The following is a 16206-nucleotide window of genomic DNA, read 5'->3' as shown; positions in this document are numbered from 1 at the left end:
AGATTTTATGAACAGGAGACCCCTTACCTCCTCAAGAAGTACATGCAGATAAGTTCAAATTTTTAATGACTACCTATAATTTATAGTCTCTTAACCATTTTGTAAATAAAAGTTCTTCACAACACCCAAAAAGCAATTTCAGCAAGTGCCCTCCCAAAGACATTATTATCATCATTATATTTTATTACTACAATGGCACCGTATAAAGATCAAAACATGACCAGAAAGCACCGAGCAGTTAAATAACAATAATATCCCTACCTTACAGAACTTATATCTGTGAAAACAGTATAAAAAGAGGTAGCTAAACATATAGATTTTATTTGCATTTAATGTGAATAAATGCATGAGGAAACATAAAGAAACTAAAAATGCTACTGGGGGAGAAAACATTTCCACTGACACAATCAAATATAATGTGCTTCATTCAAATTATCCAGCAGAGAAAACTTTCACATTCAAATGCCTGGAAAATTGTGACTCACTTGACATGTATTGGTAATAATCTTCTCCATGTTGTTTTTGTTTTGCTCTATTTACCCAGTTCTCATCTTCAGGACAACATGCTTCATCCCAGCACCAGAACACTCATCACCGTGCTGCAGTGATGCACAAGAAAAACAGGGCTGTGGACTATAGCCTGGTCTAAATTGGCTAGACAGTTGCTTTGTTTGACCCAGGGAATTGAACAAAGTTGCAAACTGTTTCTACAAGGAAGAAAATTGAGGGGTATGTTATTTTCCAAGTATGTAAAGCATTTTTTTTCCCTGAGCGTAGTAAGAGACAATCAGGAACACACATTGTCTCTGGCCATGACTCCTTCCACCCAAAGTTTCATGCTTTGTGGGTTTTTTTCTCATGGTTTCACAGAAAACATGTCTCTGCTTATCTAGAGAGCTGAACCTTAGTGGCTTCCCTCTTTCTCTCACAAATACGCAGCAGCTACTACACTTTTCCTTCCTCCTGAGGTTTTTCCATCAGAGCATTAGGAAACACCTTGGACCCCAGGGTCCAAACTCACTTTATCATAGAATCATAGAGCCATAGAATCATAGAAACATAGAAAGGTTTGGGTTAGAAAGAACCTTCAAAGATCTAGTCCGAGCCCCCGACCATGGGTAGGAATATTTTTTACTAGATCAGATTGCTCAAAGCCTTGTCCAACCTGCCTTTGAACACTTCCAATGATGGGGCATTCACAACTTCTTTCGGCAACCGTTCCAGTGTCCCACCACCCTCATCACCTTGCACACATGCAGTAGTTTTCTATTATGTCTAAACAAGGGGGGCATTCAGTCTTACCTTGTTCCCCAAAAGTGAAGGCAGGTGCCACAGCCAAAAACTTCTGCATGTTGATATGACGCTCAACCCTCAGCACACCAAGGATTCATTCATTCTCCTTCTGTTTGGTGGTGATGGAATGCACAAAGTCAAAACATACAGAAGAGGCACATGTCCAGGCCTTGGGTAGGGCATTGGCCCCTCAGTGCAGAATGTGTGGGAGACCAAAAAAATTAAACATTATCTTTACTACTTCTGCCACATCAGTTTTGACCTGGTGGAAGCTACTTTGGTCCCAGAACAAAACAGAGCCAAGTCAGGGTGAGGGAACCTGGTCATCAAGCTTTAGATAAACACTTAATAGCATGGTAATCAGAGGACTATCCCACAGACTGCATACCCCCTATGTCCACTCCACAGGGATAGTGTCCTCTGAGCTATCAAACATCTCTGATAGGAATGAGGTCTGCACTGAGGTATATCTGAATCTAAGCTACCAAATTGTGCTTTGCTTTGAGCTTCTAACTTCAAAAACGCAGAGGAAGCCATTAAAATGAAAACTCTTGCTCTGCTCTTTATTAGCAATTAATATGAAGCTCAGTGAATGAAAACAACATTGAAAAATGAAGAAAATGCCTCATAGAATTACATTATGCAAATTGTTTTAATGGAAAAGCATGCTTGCTTTATTAGAACCCATATTGCCTGCTCTACAGTCATATTCTTAATCAGACTAATTGTTCTTGCTTCTGCAGTTTAGAGGAAAGGCAGGGATGCACGCAATTGTCAATGTAGATTAAAGCTCATTTACAACCTCAAAATCTGCACCATGTTCTGCCGCAGGTCAGCTGAGCCACAGACACCGCCCCCCTCCTCTGCCCGAGTTTAACGACATTGAGAGAGGCAACAGATTCTTGCAGGAGAGCTGAAGTATGGTTCTGCTAATGCTCTTGCTTCCTTTTTAACTAGGTTATCTCTCACCACAAGATGACAAGTAAGGAATTGAGGGAACCCCTAGGAATTCAAGTGGCTATGCATGGACATCTACTGTGTTCACAGTAGCAGTACTGGTCTAAAAACTTGTCCCCCAGATGATAAGGGCCTTTGGAGCAAATTCACACATGTAGAAGAGTTGTTGTGCGTGTGCACAAGGTGCATAGTGAACAGAAAGGCAGTTGACCTTTCCTGTACTTGTTCATATGGGAAAGGTGATTTTTGTTTGGGAATACAGCGATGACACAGAGTGTTGTTCTCGAATAGCTTATTTGCCTAGAACAGTGTTAGTTGATTTATCAGGTAAGACAAAAACGTCCAAGAGCTCACACGCTCTACCTAAAGGAAAGACTTCCATAACAACCCCATTCTCCATATGGGCTTTCCATATCAGAAACAAAAGCCTGCTTAACAAGCTTGGATCTTGCCATGCCTCAATATGATACTTTAGTGACTTTTTATGCAATAATAATTTCAAAGGCACACATTTCTGGTAGCACCAAAATAAGATATCTGCAAAATGACAATTGTCCTTCCTTGTACTCTCTTGGGCTGAAAACAATGTGAGAAACTTCCCATTTCCTACCTAAAATGTAGATTTGTTGCTAGAAGAGCTGGATCTCAATTTGAAACGTGAATAAAACCTTCAGATCATCAAGTCCAGTTCTCTGCTCTTGCAGGATTTTACTCAGAGAAGGGGTCCAAGCCAGTTAAATCAATGTGCAATTGGATTTGGAGCTTGGCTTTATTTTTCCTCTTGATCCGTTTTCAAAACACCAAAGGTCAAAGGTGTGCCATTACTGTGAATTCTTGCACAAATAGTGAAGCCTCAGTTACCTGTGTGTTTTCAGTACCATGATTACTTTGTGAAGAGCCTGTGGAAGTTTTAAGTGGAGAAACAAAGAGTTGGGTTACTAATGCCAGCTTCAAATATTTAAATATCATGAGTCAGATTACCCTAAACCCAAACAAACAATTTTCTTTAAATAGCAGCAACTAAGGAGCTCTCTTGACTTAAGCCATTATTATTCCTTTGGATCACATTTTCTCTGCAAGCCCAAGAGCAAGAAACTTACTTTTTGTAAAAGGCAAGACCTTCACCTCATCTCAGATCTCCAGGACCCACAGGTCTAAAAGCTCCCAACATGACCAAAAAAATCACAGGCATAGTGCTAAATAAGCCTGTCTCCTGGTGCTGCTTTGGTTTCCAAGTACATTGACTTGGCACCTGGGTAAGCATTGGGCTTCTTTTCTTCTCTTTTCTTCAGTGCTCTTTTGTTGCACATACAAGGGAAAAAACAGTGCTTTTTCAGAGGGTAGTATGATAACATCCTTGCAAGTAGGTCCAGAGCCTCTTTTTCCCCTTTGAAATGCCTTAGATTATGACATATTTTCAAGTTTAAAAATTGCCAGGGAAGGAAATTTCTTCAGAAGTGTCCTTTGAGTGAAAGATAAAAGTGATGCCCAGCAGGTATAGACTAGCAGTAGTCAAAGAAAAGATGAACTCCCAGCAGAAGCTGTGAAATTCACTCCCTCTAGTTCTGCTACTGTATTAGCCTACACCATTCTCTATTCCTAATTTTTTTTCCCTATTCACTGGCTGTACCAATAAAAGTGCAATAAATCTACCTGTGAATCTGCCTTTCTGGCCTAATTATCCTACTGTTTATGATGCTTTCCCTGAGAACAGGACTTAGACCACCAAACATTTCATGCAGTGACCCAAGCTCCATCAAGAGGTGACACGTCTGGATGCCTCTACAGCCGGTGGAGCACACCCCAGGGCTGTGGGAGCAGGCACCAGCTTGGACCCCAGGAAGGCGATCTTCAGCTTCCAGATTCAGCAATGGCCTTCTGATATATCACTGAGCATTTAATATCTTCTGCCTTGGTAAACCTGAGATTTTGGGAAACGTCATTGATATTCTGTGGAATTATACATTTGGATGCAATTCTGTGAATGCAGGAAATGCTAAGATCCTTTTGTGGAAGGGGGAAAATTAACCTGGAAAGGCAGGGTAAGCATCCAGATCAGGTACCAGGAGAGATGCTGGTGGTGAGATGAATGTTTCTGAGAAACCTGCTTTTATCTCCTGCAAATCTGTATTACCACTTCAGCCCATATTCCTCATTTGCCCTCATGCTGACCATGTTGGTTCTCACTCTAATTTAAACCTGGGGCAAGCCAAGGAGAAAAGCTCTACCTCAGGTCTGTGTCCCTGACTCTCTGATGCCACCTCGAGCTTCCCCAGGAAAGCCAGGTATGCAGAGGAGAGCAACACACCACCACCTGCTCTGGTAGGGCAAATTGTAATGCCAGATTCACTGGTGCTACTACATAAAATCAATGTTGCACATTAAAGGGTCCTTTAATGGACATCAGAAAAGAAATGTCATTCTTGTCTGGCCAGATAAATTAACTTCTAGAAATTAACTACATTCTTAGCACGTCTCTAACTCACAGTCCTTTAAGATTGTTGAGGACTGGACAACTCATAAGCTACTTCTCATCTCTAACTCCAGAAGCATTTACAAAGGAAGCTGGTGTCTTCCTGTCCCCCTCTCATACCTGGGAAACTTGAGTTTGGAAGATCAAATTACTTTCCCCAGCCACCTAACAGTCCTGTGGCAGACTGAGTCTCCCTGGCACAGCTCCTGGGGTCCCAGCTATCGGTACAGCTGCTGAGACAATGGCAGTTTCATTGTGTTATCTGAGAAGCTGTAATAAAATAGCTTATTTCCATGCTTTCTAAGTAACCTGTACTTCATACACACCCATTGTGCTGGTATTGCAGGCAGAAACCCAATAAGCCTGAGCTGACTCCTGCATACCCAAATAGCAACCAAACAATACCATAACCCCAGTATGCAAAATGCCTTTAACACACTTCTTCTAAGTTAACTAAATGTTGCTGATGTTCTCTGATAAATAAAAGCTCTATAAACTGTTCCCAGTGGTACAGTACTGATCAGGGAGAAGTATATTTCAAGCCAACTCCTTTACACTGAAGTTTTATATCAAGAATATGTTGAAGCTTCACCATAAATAATTAAATATCTTTCTAAACTATTAATGCCGTTTGCTGACGGCTTCTGTTTTGCTTATGGTGTTTCAAAGGTGTTGACTGTAGGCAAGTATAGATCTTATCTCTGATGAAAAAAGGCTTTGAAAATAGTCTAATACCTTTGCAGTTGAAATTCTTTCTCCAGACAGGGACTTTTAACTGAAGTGTGCTTCCTGCAAGGCAGCACTCCTAAGGAGAAAGATCTAAAGATCAAAACAGAGCGCAGTAAAGTCACTGCAAACAAATCTATTTGGTGTTTGACCAACTAATATCAGCCACTTACAAACGACAGAAGTTTGACTCCATAAGGCCACTTCCAGAAATATGCTAGTCTAGATAGAGATGGTCTGAAGCAATAATTGACATTATTTCCAAACTAATACCAAAAGTGGTTATTCCAGGCACGTCAGTGCTGAGGAATCAGATAACAGACTGTAGTACATCACTTTCCTTATTATAGCTCCCCTCCATTTAGGAAGAGCTTAGCAGTATCAAGGCAGATGGTATCTAACAAATGAGTACTATCCCAGTTTCTGGAGCCAGTCATGATGTTTCAGGTAATTAGTACTGCATTTTTAAACTTGGAGAAATGTGACAAAGATTTTCCAATTATTTTTCTGATCAGAAAGATTCAAGGTTTCCAATCAGCTGATGAGGGGGTGCAGAGAGGAACCTGGAGTATTCCAGTCTCGACCATCCGCCAAGCAGAGGGCACAAATGCCACAGCTCTAGTGCCAGCTTTATGAGCTAAATACCTAACTAAGCTCACTCTTCTAAGAATGATCCCACTTGGCCACGAGCAACTTTTGTTGTGAGCTACATGCACTCTGCTCCCAACAACTCCAATTGCTAATATTTCTGTGCTGTTTGTTGATGATGGCAGCCTGGTAAGGGCAAACGTTCCAGTGACTTGCACTGAACACTAGGGATTTCATGTCAAGAAAAGATTTATATTAAAGGAAACAGAGAAAATTAAGTACAGAATCAAAAAATCTTCTGCTAGCTTTTAAGTAGAGTCCCAGATGTGGAAAAGGACCCCCCACGTCCTTGACTTTGTGCCACCACAGTAAAATAACCACTTTCAAAATGCCAACATTAAATCACCTCCTGTTGCTGCGGTAAACCTGCAGATGAGCATTGCTAATCTGTTGTACTGAACGCAGGAAACTATTGTTGTGTTATTATCTGCTGAGCACAGATTCCAGCGCTGCACACAACTGCAGGGCATTGGTATGCTGGAGCTCACCTGCTCTGGTGTTTATGTTAAACGAGTTCACATAAGTACCAGTGTAAATGGTCAAACTCATTATTCCTTCCTAAGAATGTGCTCTCTCCATTTCAAAACGAGAAGGACATGCTTCTGTTGACTCCTGTGACTTCATCAGACACCCAGAGCAAGGTTTGCCTGCAGACCTGTAATTGCAATGCAACCTCGAGTCAATTAGGCCATTTCAAAATAAGAAGAGAATATTGAATGTCACTGGTAGATGGTGAAGATCTGTACTAAGCAGATAAAATCTACATACATTTGGGGGGAACATGAATTAAAAGAATAAGCAGATAAAACTGAAATGTTGCTAGACCTTGTGACAGAAATGCAGTTTTCTGGGTCACGTTCTGCCTCGGCTGGGCAGGAATAGCAGAGCAAGGAGCAGTGGCATCAGAGGGGGTGTTCTCCTGCAGCCTGCCCTGAATCATGGTCCTACCTGCATCACTGAGATTTCCAAGAGCCTCCACTCATGACAGAGCCTAAGCAGAATAACCAAAGTCTCAAGTGCTTCACAGCTCTATCTATTTACCTCTGTAAAGAAGGATGTGCACAGCATCCTCCCCACCTCATACAGCATCAGCCTTTGGTGGTATCATATTGGAGCACAGACCTTTTTCTGAGTGCCGGGTTCATCTTCCAAAAAGAGCACTTTCAAAACTACAAAAGTACTTTCAGATTTCTTTTGTATAACACTATTGGTCTAGATTCTTATCTTAGCAATTTAGCATCAAAATGTCACCACCTGATCAAAGCCCTAGAATTCACACTACTTTCCCTCTTTGCTTGAAGAAGCAAAATTATTAACTAGGTTATTAGACTAAAAACTTAACACTGTATGTATTCACATTTTACTCCCACTAATTAATTTCTGACTGAATACCCTGCCAGAGGATCAGCTTACTACTGAGACAGAGATCATGCCACACAGAAGCTTAATTGGATGGGAAGAAGTCCCAAAAGGACACAACTTCGCTGCATCTTGATGCTATGCTGGATCGAAGGCTGCCACAGGCTGGGCAGAGCTGGAACCATGTGAGTTTGTGCAAACAGAGTTGCAAGGCTTTGCTGGCAGTGCAGCTCTCATTGCAAGCATCGGAGCATGCACAGGAGTGTGTATCCTTCATAACGAAGAGGATTTTTAATCAGCTTTGCATCCTCAAAGCTGGCAGGATTACATCTCAGCGACAGGATGGTCAGGGGCTCAACAGCACTGTGTCCATGCCGGGATGTCAGCAAGCCTCAGGTCTGCCCATGCAGGGCACATTCCCAGGGCTGGCTGCTGTAGCTCTTGCTTGGGCGACTCCTAATTGCCTCATCACACCATGGTGTCCTTGCAAACAACCCTTGTCTGTGTGGCCTTCAGCAGCAGAGGGGGAAGGTGGTGGGGGTGGGCGCAGTGCCCATGACCCTTATTCCTGGGGCCCACAGGGCCACTCAGGACTGCATCCCACCTGCCAGACCATGCTGCCAGGAGCCACTGCAGAGGCATGTCCATAGTTGGACAGGACTAACCTTACTACGGTTGATCACAGAAAGGGAAGACCAATGCATACATGTTCATTTTAGCCAGCTTTAGTCAATCAAATGTGGAATGTGACCAAAATTCATCCAGCAAACACATTCATGGGACAATACATTACTGGGAGAAATTAGATTGGCAGCTGTCATCTGGTCTCTCTTCCCTTTTTTAAGGGAAGACTGTGAAGGATTTGGTCACAAGTCAGCACCTATCCTGCACTGACCTTTCAGGCCACGACCAGTCTTGGTTTCAGTTCGTGGTTGGTACCTTGTGGACATAAATCCATCAGCTTTGTCTGGAGAATGTGGGGACAATCCTCAGAGGAGCTCTTCCTTGAGGCTAAAGGTTGATCCAATAACAAGTAACTCAACACACAGTATCCTCAAATTATAATCAAAACTGAATATTGGATCATTTTAATGAAATTTCTCAGATCCATCACTTCCACTAACTGAATGGCAGTTAAATGACCTGGGGCAAATTGAGAAAGTCCCTATGGAAAACTTCGTAACACTACCAGCAAATTAAAAAGCAAAACACAGGTCTTCTTTAAAACAATCTTGACTCAGTTTATTACAAAGCTGACGAGTTCTGCCAGCAGCCTGGTAATGCTACTAAAAGACAGTTGTACTCTTTCACAGAAAAAAAGGGTAGCAGTTCTTTAATTCTCCTTGTTGAATACTGAGATTAAAGGTCTTTTTCTTTACAAAAAAGTTGCTACCTCTCAGTAGACCGTAATCCTCATGTTGGAGTCTTAAGGTTAACAGCCTGGGTTGGGACATTTGTCTTTTGAAATGTCTTTTGTGCTTAGATAAATCATTCCCTTCCCTCAATGCAGTATCTTTTTTCCCAGCAGTCATTCAAAAGCAATCAAAACATCTGTGAAGGAACTGTAGATGAGAGACAACAGACACCTCAAAATTACAAGGAGTTTTGAAAACACCTACAGAAAACTGAGATGGATGTTTGATGCAACATTTTATGTTTTATTAGCAAGTCCTAGTAGCTCACTGGAGCCTCTGAAATGCCTCATTCACTCCTCTGGGTGACATGTTTCTCCCTCATCCCAAACACTGCAGACCATTGCAGTGGACAATACTGACTTTGCAGAGCAGCATTAAGGGATGAAGAGTGTGCGCTCTGCAAATTCACAGGCTGCCCTCTAACAAAAATAGCCCTCACTGAAAGAAAGCAGGGCCCAGGCATGCACATGGGCTTGACATTTAAGAGACTGTCATCACACTCACATTAATGAAGTTTGCATTAATGCTTGTCACTGGTTGTTCCTGGATGAAGTATGTGCAGATTCCTGGCATCCAAACAATCTGTTGCAGAAAGCACACAGCAGAGGAGGGCAAAGGACATTATAAAAGGAACGTGGAGCATGAATGAGTAGGTGGGCCTGGTACATTTACCCTTGCTCAGTCTCCCAAAACAGTGTCACAACAGGATCATGTTGCACATCCAGACCTGAGGACATGGAAGAATTGCTGGGTCCTCCCCCACAGACATCATCTGAGCTATCCAACGGTGCAGCTAACTCCTGCCACACCTTCCACTAGATGAAACATAGAAAATAAAATAAAGGTTGGCAAACTGTAGTCTGTGTTGGCTGGACTTCCCTAGACAAGTTCAGGGAAGACCAGCACAGATCAGCAGCTCACCCCGGAAGGCACATCCATGAAGCCCCAGCTTTAAGGAAGGGAGCGTATCTGTAGGGACATAAGCTATAGGCACAGCAGTGTGGCCATGGGTGCCACGTGCTATGCTGAAATGGCTGAAGGTCTCACCCAATGCAGTGTCTCCTCCAACTGCTGCCATTCCCATTCAGGGAGCTGTTTTTCTCAGGCTTTGGTGAATACCCAGGGACTACTGCCACCCCCCCCCCCCCCCCAGTACCCTCCCTTGGGTAGGCTCCCCTCCACACCAATCCAGGAGACCAGAGAGTGAATGCTGGCCAAATTACATGATGTTTCACGGTTTCCCAAAAAAAGTTACTGCAAGTCTGTGTGTGAGGAAGGCCACCTCAATGGAGGGTTCCTTTTGTTCCTGCTCCCTTCTCCTTTCTGCTACACCAATCTGCCAAAGAAGCTGATTTTTACATTATTTGGGCAAGAAAAGCGGAGAAATATATTAATAGCAAGAAAAACAAAAGAAAAAATATATTACATAGGTTAAATTTGGTGTCATTCTGGTGTTTCTCAGAGCCCTTTACATATTAGTTGCAGTGAAGCTGGGAATGCCTTCCTCTTTGCAGAAGCAAGACCTCAGCTGTGGTTGAACCTGCCACCTTGGCTTAGGGGCCAGAAAACAGCCTCTTTTATTTACCAGTACGAATGCAGCAATAAGGTTGTGCCAGTGACCTGGCTCTGCAAGAACATGTCTCATACAGTGTTTTGCATCCTGAGTTGATGCCTCCCAGATTTACGTAGCAACCTTGCACTTTGCATCTGTATGAGGTCCTCACCAGGATGGAGGGCTGAGGTGGCTCCAACTCCTGCACATGTTCCTCACCCCATACTGCAAATCCCTTCCAGGAAAACTCATCACTTGTGTATTTCAAAGCAGACCCCAGAAAGTGAGGCTGAACCCAGGTTTCACTGCAATTAAGATGATTTGGGGCCCCATAACTTCACCCTGTCCTCGCAAGCACATACCGATGCTGCTGGAGGGCCCATGACAGCTCTACTGCCACAGTGGACACTCTTTGCAGACACCAAGGGACACCCACCTTTGGCAAATGATGCTCCACTGAAAACTAAGATCCTGAGAAAACCACCCCAGCTGCAACACATCCCAGCAGAGGGCCAGGCTCCCACAGGTCCTCCCCACTGCCCCAGGGGAAGCCCCACACCAGCTCCTGCAAGGGTTAGGGGTGGGCAAGAGGTACCCAGCTCCCTGCCCTGTCTCTCCGTGCTTCTGTGCAAACAGCACATCCACGAGCTTCCTGCCAAACCTCTCCCTTAGACTAAGGAAAACAACCAGAGTAAGAGCAAAATTCCCTGACAGAGCACAGCGTGTGTTGCCGTCCACGAGCTGGTGCAATGCAGAGATAAGATGGCATCTCCTGTCTGCATGCATGAAATCCATAGGTAGTCCTCAGATTGTATCTGGCTAATGCAGACATTTCTCATGTTAGCACGACTAGACAAACACTGTAGGAAGGAAGAAACCGTATCTTTGTGCACACTGATTCCTATTTCACTAAATTCATAACCTTAATATCACATTAACACGGCATGTGCATTTATGCTGTAATTGCATTCCAGCTGCCTGAATGCTCCTCCTAATTTAGTCATGCTACTTTAGCTTTGCTGTGAGTTGTAAATCATTCTTGCTCTCAAGAAACAAATTAATTTACTGATGTTACAAGAGATAGGATTACCCAGCAGGATTTTTTTTTTTTTAACACATGCAATGTATAAACTTTATTAAATGAAAGTAATTTCTTCAGGGAAGTCCAACAGGCACTTACACTAATGGCAGAGGGAGGCAAATTACAAAGATTTTTGAGCTTCAAGGAGCATCGCAGTCTCCTTGCAACTGATTTGAAGGAGCTCTGCTGCAAACAATACAGCAAAGCAAGAACACCAGTAGTATCCTGTACCTGCATGGGTTTTTAAGCACTTACTGATTTTTCAAGGACACAAATATTGTGCACACACACACATATTATCATCAGAACATGAAGCAGGGGCTTCTTTGAGGTTGGTCACATCTTTTCAACCTGAGCAAGCTTTTTCAGTCAGTTTGAATTTTTGTCATGGTTTTGGTTAATTTTTCAAGGAGGGGGTGTTTTATTGGATCAACAGTTTGAAGCTAAAACCTAAAACATTCCCCACTTTGTTACAAAGATCAGTATATGGATGAGCTATCTGGTTTATTAAAGAATAATAATGAGTTAAAGCAAAACTAATCTTTTCTGGACTACTGGCAAGCAGCCATATTCTTGTGGTGTCCTCTTCCTGACATGTTTACCTTATTTTCAATCACCCCCTTGGTCATGCATTTACTGAGTTACATTGTTGTGTTGTGGAAGGTGCACTTTTGCCTATCAGAGTACTCTTCCTAATTAAAATAATTAGATCTAGTATCAATAGACGGTGCTGAAGTGCACCAGCATCACCCTGGACTGCTGTAGCATCAAGAATATTCCTAAAGAATTGCAACTGCTGTCACTAGCTGCCATTTACATAAACTTTCAGTGACCTGTACTTCTGGAAATACTGCACTGTTTCCAGCCGTCAGTACATAATAAACTTTGGTATTTCTGTAAAAACATCTTAACATTCTTAAATAAACAAGAAAATTTAATTTTGTACATTAATAATATGTCTCTGTAATTTTTTCACCCCTCTTCTTTAATGCCTTCTTTGGAAGTTGTCTGTAACATAGTTTCACTATACATTGCCTGTTCTTTTGGAGTACTCTGGATGCTCTGACACGGTGATTTATGAGGGCAAAACACACCTTTCACCTGTAGTCCCAGCAATCTGTCTGCCTTTCTGTGCAAGTTCTGCTCATGGTATTGACAGCTAGGGAGACTGGCTAGAGATGAACTGGTGAAATGGGTTTATTTTGAATAGGGTGATGTCATGGACTTGAATTTGGTGACCCAGGCCATACATTTAAGATGAAAATATCCCAACTGTTCCCAGCTGGTAGCTTAACAAAAATACATCAGTCTTGAAGGGCATGGGAAACTGCTCTTGGAGGCTGTGTACTCTCACAGAGCTCTGAGAACTGTAACCTTCTGTCTTTGCTGTTTTTATATCAAAGACCCAGCTCATGAAAAAAAATCAATTCTCCTACTTCCAGAAGAGATGAATTCCATATTAATATCAAGATTTTAAAGAGATGCTACAACTAAAACCAACACATTTGATTCTGAGCAACCAGATGCAACGTGTTGACCTGTGTCGTACAAAAAAATCAGCTTTTTCCTTCTGGCTGTCTTCTATAAAATCTGTAACTTTTTGTCTTGAATGCTCTTATACAAGAGAAAAATTAAATTGTATCTGGAGAGGAGTGACGGATGCACACTTTGGATACCACTGCACACACATCTTGTTGAATCAGCCATGGGCTTCCCATAGCTGCTAAGCAAATCTCTGTGCCTCTTTCATCTCTCACATAAATTGTAAAACTTCCAGCTTGGCTAGCTCCCTACTACAGACACCCATGCCCATAAAAATGGGGCATTGCACTTGGTTGGGGTCTCTAGACTTGGCATGGTTCCACCTAAAACTAGACATCCAAAACCAGAAATCTCAGTAAACAAATATTGGCATCTCCAAGGGAGAGCTGAATTGGTCCCTGCAAGGACTGCAAAGAGAGAGCTCAGGAGGGCGAGACTCTAACACCTCAGATGCTGTTTGTCTAATGAGTGTAGATTTAGGTGTAGCCTCAACTTAAAAACTAAATGCTGTAACATGACAGCTCACCAGATTCTCATCAAGTCTAACACTTAAATGGCCAATAGGCTGTATTTTGGTGAAAGACTGAGAGTCCCAGGATCCTTCACTTTACATCTTCAGGAATCTCTGTCTGCTTGCTCAATATTGTTCATGATTGATTATATAGCTTGTGCAGCGCCTCTCTGCCAAACTTCCTAAATTGATTGAAAGAGATATTTACAAGACAGATACATATAACGCAATGAAATATTCCACAATACATAAAATGTGAATGAATGGTGCTGACAAGAACTGATACGCTTGTCCCAGACATCACATCATATAGAACTGAGTATGTGCGACTTCAGAAAGGTCAAAAATCTTAAAATAGCTGATGTCCAAAAGTTCATCCTCTCCCTCCAACTCTACCACAGATAATGTCACCACTCAGTTATTGCTGCACTGTTTTTTTTCTTTTTCCAACACACCATGACATTCTGATACAAGATAATTTTTGATGTCTTGCAACCAAACCTTGGAGGGAGGCTGGATGTCACACATTTTTATTTGGATACTTGGGTTTAATGCCAGTGACAGCTGGATTTTTTTCTCCAGCTTATTCCAATGTTAAAAAGATGTATGTTAAAGACTTATCCATGCACCTTGTCTCAGAGGTACCAGATGATCTGGCATATGTGATTCATTAACTGAACATTTGTTTCCCTGAGAGCCACACATGTGTCACTTGTGCTCTGAAGTGACGCATTTTTCTTGAAGAATCTGCACCTACTTCCTTCCGGTTCAGAGGACAGACAGTGATTAGGGTGGCATATCTGGCCCCCATCCCACCAGGAGGTTCAGAGGACCAGCACCCTGTGCTTCAGACTTTGAGGCCAGGCTTCAAGTACCTCTTCTGTCCAGAGCCTAGACCACACCACGGTGCCTGTTTGTGATGCAGAGCTCTTCTGCAAGTCAGCTTTGCCTCCTCTTCACCCAGGTAGCCGCTCCACAGGAACAGGAGTAGGAATTTAGGGTGAGGAAGGGTAGGACACCAGGTGCGCACAACCACCAGCGCGTGGCTGGCCACTCTCCCAAGCTGCCAGAGGAGCCCCCCCACATCCAGCAGGGTCACAAGGAGAGAAACAAGAGCTTTGCATCACAGAGATGGCAAGGGCATGGGGTCATTAACAGAAACTGACAAAAAATGTCAACCATGTCCTTGCAGAAAGCTTGAAGAACCTTCCAGACCTTCTTGGTGGCATTAATACACATCTTAACATTAGCTACCAACAGTGTGGCACGAAAATCTTTTGTATGAAGTTAAATCACAGCGCATGAAGTTATATCACAGCCTGTATCTGTGAAACAGGTTTAAAGTTTTCAGTTCAGAATGTAGGTTTGCCAAATTACTTACGTGTGATAAGTATAAGTGATGGGCCATCTGAGATGGCATCCTGCCCTTCACTGCTCCCCTCTCCTTGCAGCTCAGTAGAGTCTTGTCCAGCCCAATTTGCTCAAATCAGGTTACAATCTACTATTATAGTCATATTTTAAAAGCCTTGGAAGAACAAATTCATAGTTAATGGGCTGTGCTTGTGATCTCATACATTTTACACAATTTTGATTTCAGTGGTCTATATACTGAGAAGATTAGCTACTGTCTGTGCACTCACACCACACCACGAGATGGTCCTGTGTCTTGAAGACCAGCCAAAGTCTGAGTCAATACATGCTTCTGTGTACTTTCAGATAAAACCTACATTATGTTACCACTGATGATGCCACTAATTATAGAAAATAAAATATAATACTATCCCACCTCAAAGGGAACATTTTACATGGGAGGGGACTGAGTATCCAAATTAAAATTAAAATGAATACAAGCCTGGATATAATACCATATTTAGAAATATAACACAGTACACTTCCACAAGTATGTTCTTTATCCTATCATAGTGACAGTATGGGATAACCACCCAATTAAAACATTTTTGTGTTTGCACTACAAATTTAATGGCATACAGACTTCAATAACAAAATGTAGGTGTTTCCCCCTTGATTCTGCTGCAATGAAGAGTTACTATACTTCAAACACAGCCTGTTGATGCTGATGGGTTTAAGCAGCACAAAACCTTCAGCAAACTGTTCATGCAATAATCACCTACAAGATCCAAGGGGCAATACATTTCTTTTCACAGTCCCTCAAAAATGTAACCCCTAAATAATATATCTACAAATTCTCAGAAAACATTGCCAAGGATACACTATTTCTTAACACGTAATCAAGATCTAATTCTTACTTTAATTCAGATTTGTAAGGTGGGATAACTGCCATTCCTCAAGTCTGGACAGCCACAGCATTTTCTGCCCCAAACAGGCAACAGCTAGTGGTTATCTAATTTAGCAAGATTATTGCCCAATCAAAGCAATACTGTAGATTAACATTTCAACCACATGTGCTTTTATTTTTTAGCACAGTAAAGCTCGTAAGTTCTCCTCATGTTTTCCAATACATGCTCTACCATTTAATTCATGACTCATTTGAAATGTGTGAAGCAACCCCACCACAACTCAGCAATGAAAAAAAGACCAGCAAGTTGGGTCAAAAACATCCCAAACAGGCAAACATGATTTCTAACTCTCACATGGAAATCTCACTAAAAAGTGTTCTTGAGTTAGGTA

Source organism: Strix uralensis, chromosome 2 (assembly GCF_047716275.1).
Source record: "Strix uralensis isolate ZFMK-TIS-50842 chromosome 2, bStrUra1, whole genome shotgun sequence".
Taxonomy (NCBI): Eukaryota; Metazoa; Chordata; class Aves; order Strigiformes; family Strigidae; genus Strix; species Strix uralensis.
The sequence above is the reverse complement of the archived record's forward strand: the minus strand, read 5'-3'. Positions refer to the sequence as shown.